Source organism: Chanodichthys erythropterus, chromosome 13, assembly GCF_024489055.1.
Source record: "Chanodichthys erythropterus isolate Z2021 chromosome 13, ASM2448905v1, whole genome shotgun sequence".
Taxonomy (NCBI): domain Eukaryota; kingdom Metazoa; phylum Chordata; class Actinopteri; order Cypriniformes; family Xenocyprididae; genus Chanodichthys; species Chanodichthys erythropterus.
Genome location: NC_090233.1, coordinates 51399478 through 51410341, shown reverse-complemented (window position 1 = coordinate 51410341; position 10864 = coordinate 51399478). Strand labels below are relative to the sequence as shown.

General features: G+C 38.4%; 1 protein-coding gene across 2 annotated transcripts in view; it reads right to left on the bottom strand.

Moving 5' to 3' along the window:
- LOC137034167 (E3 ubiquitin-protein ligase RNF43) overlaps window positions 1–10864 on the bottom strand; it is a 135598-nt gene that overhangs the window by 123302 nt on the left and 1432 nt on the right. The gene's annotated exons all lie outside the window — the stretch shown is intronic.

Sequence of the window (10864 nt, the reverse complement as noted above, 5' to 3'; positions counted from 1 at the left end):
TCAAAGACTCCATGTACATGATAAAAAATGTAAAAGGACAAACAGACACACCTGCTACAATGAAAACACTGACCTCACCTCGGGAAAGACATTTTATTTTTTATATTATATATATATATATATATATATATATATTATGTTAGAGGTTTTCGTGGAATTAGTGTATGTATTGTCAGATCTGTTTCAGTCTGTTTTGCTCCCCCCTTTTCTTGAAGGCTTGACAAGCATGTCTTGGTTTGGTTTTGATGGGCTTAGATGAAGATTGGCTCTTTGCATCTTTGACTTGGGATAAATATTTTCATCTCGACAGGGAAGGAGACATTAAAGGGTTAGTTCACCTAAAAATGAAAATAATGTAATTAATTACTCACCCTCATGTCGTTCCACACCCGTAAGACCTTCGTTAATCTTCAGAACACAAATTAAGATATTTTTGTTGAAATCCGATGGCTCAGTGAGGCCTGCATAACCAGCAATGACATTTCCTCTCTCAAGATCCATTAATGTACTAAAAACATATTTATGTGAGTACAGTGGTTCAATATTAATATTAGCGATGAGATTATTTTTGGTGCGCCAAAAAAACTAACTAACGACTTATTTAGTGATGGCCAATTTCAAAACACTGCTTCAGGAAGCTTCGGAGCATAAATGAATCAGCGTGTCGAATCAGCTTGCCAAAGTCTGCAGTTTGGCGGTTTGACACGCGATCCGAATCATGATTCGACACAAAAGATTCATAACGCTCCGAAGCTTCATGAAGCAATGTTTTGAAATCGGCCATCACTAAATAAGTCGTTATTTTGGGTTTTTTAGCGCACCAAAAATATTCTCGTCACTTTATAATATTAATATTATCCCACTGTACTCACATGAACTGAATTAAATATGTTTTTAGTACATTAATGGATCTTGAGAGAGGAAATGTCATTGCTGGCTATGAAGGCCTCACTGAGCCATCGGATTTCATCAAAAATATTTTAATTTGTGTTCCAAAGATGAACGAAGGTCTTATGGGTGTGGAACGGCATGAGGGTGAGTTAATTAATGACATTATTAACGAAAACACACACACACATTCACTCATACAGTGAAGGTGGGTGATGTGCTTGTTGCTTAGTTTCAGCTGGGCTGTGATAGACATACATACATACACACATATTATATTATATATATTATATTGGGGGGTTCCCTCTTTTGCATCTCCCTTTCAAATCACTAATTTGTGTGCGTGAAAGTAAAATGCACACGGTCGCATGGGCATTCATAACGGTGTGGATCAGAGTGAGCGTTTTCAATTAAATCCAATTGAATTTGAGCTTCCATAGGAATGAACTGAAAACAGTAGACACGCACCATTATGAACGCCCGTGCAGCTGTGCGCATTTTACTTTTTGCTCAAATTAGCGCCAATTCGGGGCCGGCATCTGCTTGAACGGTGGGTTATTATTCTTTACTTTTACTATAGATTTACTCAAAAGTCAACAGAGAATTAATTGGGCTTTTACAGGTAGTTAAATGTTGAAGCCACCGCAGACCAATCTTTTGTGAACTCTCTTCTCTATTTAACACAGGACATGCTACTACAAAGACACTTTAATCAGGTTCATAAAGACAAATCCAGGGTCCCTTCCGATGCTGTAGAAAAAGCTTCCTGTTCCTCTTGTCTTCATTCAAGACATCAAGAATTCCACAATGACACAAAGGAAACAACAAGCTCTTAGTGGGACATAAAAGCGTGTAATCTGATTGGCCTGTTCTCATTCGAGCAGCAGTGATGTACCGTGACCCCCATCATGTACCGCAACAGGCTGTAATGTCCGCAAGCCCTTAATACAACATCCTACAAATCGTTAACACCGTTAGCAAACGTTCTGGCAGCCGCAGGGGCTAATTTTAGGGCCAATGATGTTGCAAAAACCACACATGAGTCTGTCCTTTCAGGGCAATGTGGTCTGCAGTCACTCGCATTACTGATGAAATTGTTATAAAATCCAGACGTGTGGTAGAAACTATTGTAGTGTTTAATATTACTGCATGAGTGTTCAGAAACGTAACCTGTTAATAAACAAGCCAATGATCAATTTCAGATTATATAGAGGAAATGTTATTGCTCAGATGTTTAACACTCTAAAAAAATGTTGGGTTATTTTTTCTGGGTTGAGCCCTTTGGGTCAGACGTAACAACCCAGAGTTTGTGTAGTTTTTGTGTTACCCAGAACCTGGGTCAGACGTAACAACCCAGAGTTTGGGTAGTTTTTGCGTTACCCAGAACCTGGGTCAGACGTAACAACCCAGAGTTTGGGTAGTTTTTGTGTTACCCAGAACCTGGGTCAGACGTAACAACCCAGAGTTTGGGTAGTTTTTGTGTTACCCAGAACCTGGGTCAGACGTAACAACCCAGAGTTTGGGTAGTTTTTGTGTGTTACCCAGATCATGGGTCAGACGTAACAACCCAGAGTTTGGGTAGTTTTTGCGTTACCCAGAACATGGGTCAGACGTAACAACCCAGTGTTTGGGTAGTTTTTGTGTGTTACCCAGATCATGGGTCAGACGTAACAACCCAGAGTTTGGGTAGTTTTTGTGTGTTACCCAGATCATGGGTCAGACGTAACAACCCAGAGTTTGGGTAGTTTTTGTGTGTTACCCAGATCATGGGTCAGACGTAACAACCCAGAGTTTGGGTAGTTTTTGCGTTACCCAGAACCTGGGTCAGACGTAACAACCCAGTGTTTGGGTAGTTTTTGCGTTACCCAGAACCTGGGTCAGACGTAACAACCCAGTGTTTGGGTAGTTTTTGTGTGTTACCCAGATCATGGGTCAGACGTAACAACCCAGAGTTTGGGTAGTTTTTGCGTTACCCAGAACCTGGGTCAGACGTAACAACCCAGTGTTTGGGTAGTTTTTGCGTTACCCAGAACCTGGGTCAGACGTAACAACCCAGTGTTTGGGTAGTTTTTGTGTTACCCAGAACCTGGGTCAAATGTAACAACCCAGTGTTTGGGTAGTTTTTGTGTTACCCAGAACCTGGGTCAAATGTAACAACCCAGTGTTTGGGTAGTTTTTGCTTTACCCAGATCCTGGGTCAGACGTAAAAACCCAGTTTGGGTAGTTTTATTTCATTAATTCATAAATGAAGTAAATAAAAAAAAAAAAAAAAGGGAAAAAAAAGAAAGAAAAAGAAGCTAGTCTTATAATAAAAATTAATCAAGTCATTATGCTGGGTTAAATAAACAACCCAATTTGCTGGGTAAAATTAACCCAACATGTGTTCTGTCCTACATTCACCCAGCCCAGTGTTGTTTTTAAGAGTGAAACGTTTAGGACATTTACTGAAGTTCTTCAAGAACCTTGCAGTTTTTTTGCATTTAATTGTGCCATTTACTAGCAATTTCTGTGTGTTTTTCTTTTTCTTTTTCGTACAGATAATTTGATCTATAGGGAATCTGATGAGAAAAGTTTGAGTTGAAACATCAGGAGACTGAAGCAAAAGCGTTCAGTTTGCAGGCTGGAAGACAAACATCAACAGGTCAGAGCGGGCGGACGGCCTGTTATCAGTTTCTAGGGGGGAAATATAGACAGGAAACCCATCTGAATGAGGGGAGGGGAGGCCTATCGGAAGCGCAGAGTAAACAAGCTCCTTTTTAATCATCTAGACTCGCGTTTTCAACCTAACACTCTTTGATCTGCTACTCCATTAACGCATCCATCCCAGCCTCCCTATCATCCGTCCTCCTGAGAGATTAGACAGGGGAGATTATTCAGAAGAAAAGTGGAGAGTTACACGACAGATACGAGGCTGCCAAGACATGGAGGGCGTGTGCTCGTATGATTCTAACGTGCACGTCTGCGGTCATGCTCTTCCTAATCCAATAAGCCATTTCTGTAGAGGTCACAGTACAAAACTGGTGAGTATAGGCTGGTTTATATAGTATACATCACTGTTTTCTACTGTAAGACACTGTAACATGCAACTTATTCCTGTGATCAAAGCTGAATTTTCAGCATCACTACTCGTCTTCAGTGTCACATGATCCTTCAGAAATCATTCTAATATGATGATTTGATACTCAAGAAACATTTATGATTATTAACAATGTTGAAAACAGCTGCACCTCTTCATATATTTATGTAAGCCATATTTTCAGGATTCTTTGATGAATAGAAAGTTAAAAAAACAGCATTCATTTTAATCATGATTGTCTTTACTTTCACTTTTGATCAATTTAATGCATCCATTTTCTTTAAAAAAAACAAAAACAAAAAAAATCTTACTAACCCAAAACTTTTCAATGGATATATTTGTCCTGAAAGCAGAGCAGAAATATCTATTACAATATAAACAAAACAGCAAAATCTCAACTGGACCTATTTCTACAATCTTACCACCACCCAGCACTAGGTAAGAGGATCTGATCTTAGATCAGTAGCTTCAATCAAGTTAGAACCTGATACTGGTCTTTGTGAGCATTTACAAAGGTTCAGCTGACCTCTCTGCCACAAAATGCCCAAAAACGAGGAAGGGAAAAGGAAAAAAAACTAATCTAATGAGACTTAGAAGGAGATCATGCTCTCTAAAAAGGTCTTTTAATTGGGTAAAGTGCCTATCAGAAGCTCAACCTCGACACTCTTAGCTAGTGCCAGATTAAAAATCATGGAGTCAAAACATTTGGGAATAACTTCAGACCACAACAATGCAGCCCAAAACACATTTGGAAACGTATGCCATTACATTAGTTTTCTTTCACTTGTGCATCTTTATTTTCAATAAATAACACTTTCTTTGATGGTTTTTAATGTAATGCAATGACTTTCATACATTTATAAGTGTGTCCCAATGCATTTCGGGGTCACTATTGCTTTGTTGGCATTAAAAAACATTAAAGACAAGTCTGTGGTGGTTTTAAGGAAAGTTTTTATACAAGACTGTGTGGTAAAAAGGCTTCACCTTGTCATGCGTCTCACCGATATAAAAATAGGCTGTACTGTACTATTAAAAAGATATAAAATTGGTTAAAACAGAAAAAGGTACCACTTGTGTCAAATCAAATTCCACATTTCTAATGCAAAATAAACAGAGAACGTATGATCGGCCTCCATTAAAGACCAGTGGCTGCGCTGAGGGCCCTTTTCTCCTTAAATAAAACATTTCCACCATCATCATGTCTGATCTTGTTTTTCTCTGCCTGTGATCCGCCGACTGGGGCCCAGAAAAGAGAGTCAAATTTGGGTAGCGCCGCTCGCCAACCTGTGGCCTGGAGAAACAACATGCTTAGGAAGATCAAATGGGATGGGAGATGTGTAATTACTGGTGGTTATGAAAACTGGCTGTCATCCTCAACGCGGCGAATTCAGAGCCGCCCGAGGATAGCCGAGGCAGACACGCCTGAAAACGCACTAATCCAGCACACTTAACTAAACAGACTCGTTGTTGCTTCACTTCGTTTAGTTTGAAGTTTAACAGGGGAGGCAAATGAACTGGAGATGGTAGGGCTGGGTGATATAATGAATATTCAACAGGTATTTTTCTGGCGATATACAATTAAAGGTGCCCTAGAATTAAAATTTGAATTTATCTTGGCATAGTTGAATAACAAGAGTTCTGTTCATTGAAATGACATACAGTGAGTCTCAAACTCCATTGTTTCCTCCTTCTTATGTAAATCTCATTTGTTTAAAAGACCTCTGAAGAACAGGCGAATCTCAACATAACACCGACTGTTACGTAACAGTCGGGATCATTAATATGTACGCCCCCAAAATTTGAATATGCCAGCCCATGTTCAATGCATTACACAAGGGCAGCCAGTATTAACGTCTGGATCTGTGCACAGCTGAATCATCAGACTAGGTAAGCAAGCAAGAACAACAGCGAAAAATGGCAGATGGAGCGATAATAACTGACATGATCCATGATATCATGATATTTTTAGTGATATTTGTAAATTGTCTTTCTAAATGTTTCATTAGCATGTTGCTAATGTACTGTTAAATGTGGTTACCATTGTTTCTTACTGTATTTGCGGAGACAAGACTGTCGTTATTTTCATTTTTTAAACACTTGCAGTCTGTATAATTCATAAACACAACTTCATTCTTTATAAATCTCTCCAACAGTGTGTAATGTTAGCTTTAGCCACAGAGCACTATCAAACTCACTCAGAATCAAATATAAACATCCAAATAAATAACATACTTGCGTGATTAGACATGCTGCATGACGAACACTTTGTAAAGATCCATTTTGAGGGTTACATTAGCTGTGTGAACTTTGTTTATGCTGTTTAAGGCAGTCGCGAGCTCGGGGGAGCACCAGAATTTAAAGGGGCCGCAGCCTGAATCGGCTCATATTTAATGATGCCCCAAAATAGGCAGTTAAAAAAAATGAATAAAAAAAAAATCTATGGGGTATTTTGAGCTGAAACTTCACAGACACAGTCAGGGGACACCTTAGACTTATATTACATCTTTTAAAAAGACGTTCTACGGCACCTTGAAGAAACATTGTGAACATCATAATGACTATATTTGGCATTAGACAAATTTTGATATTTTTTCTCTGATTAAAACATTAGTGAGAGTGAAAAGTGTGTCAGAGTGTAAGTTTATCATTTTAAGTCATGTCAGTTTAAACATTTAAGTAGGGATGCATGATATATCGGCCACAATATCGGTATCGGCGACATTTGTTCATTTTCAATGTTACTGTTATCGGCCCAATAGGAAAATTTGTCTGATATATTATGGATTATTTCCTTCAGCTGAGACACATCAGATGCACACTGTCCACCATGATGGTTTGAATAGCTTGAAATATGATTGCAAAAAAAAAAAAAAAAAAAAAAAATCACTTCTAAAAAGGAAAATACGTGGGACGTGGGTTTTAATGGTGAGACTTTTGTTTTTATAATCAGGCTCTCAAAAAATTTGGATTTGGATTTATCAGCCAATATATCAGCTATCTGCTTTCTAATATAAACAAATTTCATATTTAAAATATTTAAATTACTTCAACTATGTAACAACTCAGTTTTACCAACAACATTTTATCTCACTTAATGTAGTATACACTTTAATCCAGTGTACCATAGTGTAGAGTTTTATAGCTATACAGCTCAATTCAAGTACACAGGATGGATCAAGGATAAAAAATAACCTAATATATACACAACTTTCCCTTGTATGACCATGATATGACTGGAATAAAGCAAATAGACTACAAAACCCAGACCTTTCCTCTCAATAGCGCTGCTGGCTAGTGTGGTGTCTAACTGAAAATAACCCCTCAGCAATAGATACAGAAAAACACACAAAAATTTCCTGGAATTTGGGCTGCTGTTGTTGACAAGATCATAAATAAAATATTGATATGTATCGCTATAAAATAAATCTGAATTGAATTGAATAAGTTGTCAAATAATATGAATATGTGAATAACTCAATTTTGACAAAAATGTCAGAACCTTTTAATTCCAAGGGGACAAAATGTTAATTTCCAACATACTTTGGGTTCATTATAAGCAGCAATACAGTCATTTTTAAACAAAAGTTGGGTTAAATAAAACTACCCAGCAGGTTGAGCAAACATTTAACCCAAGTGCTGGGTTAAAAAACAACCCAAGTTGGGTTGAAAATGGAAATGAAACTACCCAGTAGGTTGAGCAAACATTTAACCCAAGTGCTGGGTTAAAAAACAACCCAAGTTGGGTTGAAAATGGAAATGAAACTACCCAGCAGGTTGGGCCAACATTCGACCCAGCACTTTTTAAAAGTGTACACTGGCGCACACTGGCGTTCAGTCATTAATGGCTGATATTTGCCCACACTGGAAAGCAAGCATCCTTGTGTTCACTTGGTGGCAAACATGCCTAGATCATTCTAACTAGATTGTCACTGTATCTTTAAATTTAAATGGCAACAATGCACAAAAACCTCCTAAGCAATTAAACAATTTATCACATATTACCAAACAACATTTAAGCTTTTCCACCCAGCGCTACTGCACAGCATAAAAACATGCTATAGATCATTCGATATCATTCTTCCCAGAAGCAAATAAAAGCCATAACGTTAAATTCATGCGGTAAATAGTGAGGGAAGAAAAGATAGAAACTTCCCCCTACCCCACCTGCTTCTATCACTTTGTCCCCTAGAGGAAGGGAACATTATGCAGGAGGACAATGCGCCGAAGCAGCCCGGGCCTGTTGCAACAGGTTGGCACTGCAACAAAAAGTGTCTGTCTGTGCGACACGCTCCCTGTGAGAGAGCGATACACTTCTGCAAACCAAACACACATGCACACAACATCATATTCTTGCTAATTAGTTTATACACAACGGATGTTTCTTATCCGATGCAATGCACTTGCTTGTGCTTTCAGCAACTCCACACTTCAAACCTTCAACCTTTGAGCTACAAACCCAGAGTTCTTCTGCATGGGCTTGATTCACAGTGTACATTCTGCATGTAGATACTAGTTACCGGCGGCGTGAATAACACCTCAGAACATGCGGCTTGTTAGAGACAGACTTACACTGAAGAGAGCTCAGAATATCAGAGACTGAAACCGTACGAAACCACCTAGTAACGGCTTAGAACACCTTAGCAACCACAAAGCAACACCCACAACACAGCGGCGCATTTTGCACAGCCAAGCACCGCTCACACTTTAGTCAGAAAACGCAAAAATCTAGTTGCAACTTGCTATGAACAGAGTAGTAAAATAAGCTCGGCCAATAAAACTACAGAAACACTTTTCTCCATCCATGAAGTCCTGCAGATTCACTGCAAGCTTCAAACACAACATGAAATTTCTCTAACAAACACAGACATTCCACTAACAAGAAATCTATTTTTATGGAGCAATAACTCTTTCCTACAGGGGAAAAGGCTTTCAAGATACATTTACAGTTAGCGCATCCCCTCTGGCTTGATCTGGATCGCTCTCGCAGAGAGACGCAGCGCTCGCAACCTTCAAAGCCCGAACATCTGGTGGTATGGCCTCGGAGAACAGAGCTAACAGTTTACAAGACCACAAATCTATCACCTCCAATAAGACCCAGGCGGGGTTCTTGGCACCCGCAGAAACGCATTCGATGACTTCCCAGGTGAGCCATTCTCCGGGTCTCGGAAGCTGTACAGTTCTGTGCCATCAACAAACTCCATAGATGTCAATGATCATAAAAGGTGATACTATACACTCTTATGAATAAAGGTTCTTTACTGGCATTGATGGTTCCGTGAAGAACCTTCAACATTTCCATCGCACAAAACGTTCTTAAAAGGCACAATATGTCAATTTTCGCCACTAGAGGTCGCTTATTCAAAACAAAGGCGTAGCTTGATTTGGCAGAATCACAGGAGGTGTGGTCTTCACGTCTACAGCCGGTGGAAAAGAATTAGACGATCCATATTAATGGATGAGTTAATGTATTAAATATTTATTAACATTACTGTAATATGAAGCGAGGTTTTACAGCCCAATGAGGCTGCTGGAGTGCTTTAAAATGACACACGTCTCAGGAGCAGAGGGACTTTTATTATGCCGCAGTCGCTGCTTCCCGTAAAACGTATGTGGGGTAAAGCAGCACTGTTTATCATATTTGATACATTTGTGTGTTTAAAGTTGTTATAATGCTCCTCTGCGTTCGCTCGGCGGCTGCTGTGAGACACTTGTTGCACACTGCAGTAAGATAGATCAATATCAGTCATGGTAAAACATGGTACCCACAGTAAATCAAGAAAACGAGATTTAAACAATAAGACTTATTGTGATGAGCTCTATAACATGATTAGTATTCTGTCGCTCACCGGTCTAATAAAACACATAATATATTAAAGCGCCTTTGATGTTTCTATGGTTTCTATGGAAATCGAGGGTATGATGTAGGGATGCACCGATATGAAAATTTTGGCCGATAACCGATAATTGTTTATATTTGAAAGCTGATAATCGATATATTGGATAAATCCACTAATTTTTGAGAGCCTGATTACAAAGACAAAAGTTTCAGCTGAAGAAAATAATCCATTATTTATCGGCTTTAAAATTTTCTTATAGGGCCGATAAGAATAAAATTAAAAATCACCGCATGTTGGCCGATACCGATATGGTGGATCCTCGTGCTTCCCTAACATCATGACGCACGGACATGGTCTGTGTCCTGGTTAAAATTGCTTATTTCTCTGGATTTAAACATTCTTGGAAATATTTGGGATAACGTAATTACACAAGTCAACCAAATATATAAAATTGTTCTAGTGGTTTTTGGATATTTTAATCCAAAAATCGTACATTTTGTGCCTTTAAGTTCTTTAAAAAAGTTATTGAAACTAAGAAAAAAATTGTTTTTTAAGAATGCTGATTGGAAGATTCTTTGCGGAACCAAAAATGTGAAAACGTATTTCTTGGAACCTTTATTTTTCAGAGTTTATAACACAATATCTACAGTGGCCCCAAAAAATAAAAATCCAAAATAAACAAATGTAACTGCTTTTACTTTGCTAGAACACTCTAAAACTATGCTGGGTTAAAAACAACCCACACCCCAGCGACTGGATTGTTTTAACCCAGCAGTTGGGTTAAAGGTTTAATAAGTTTAATGAATAATAATTAAACAATAAACATTTATTTCATTGCTTATCAATAAATATTCACCTTTTGATTATCATTGTTTCATCTAGTAATTACAGTACGTGTCTGATTTTTAATTTCCAACATATTTTGGGCAAACATTTAACCCAACCGCTGGGTTTGTCCATATTTAATCCAACTTGGGTTGTTTTTAACCCAGCATTTTTAGAGTGCATGTTTGGGTCAAATATGGACCGTTGGTTTTATTTTGTAAATTACATTTTTAAACCC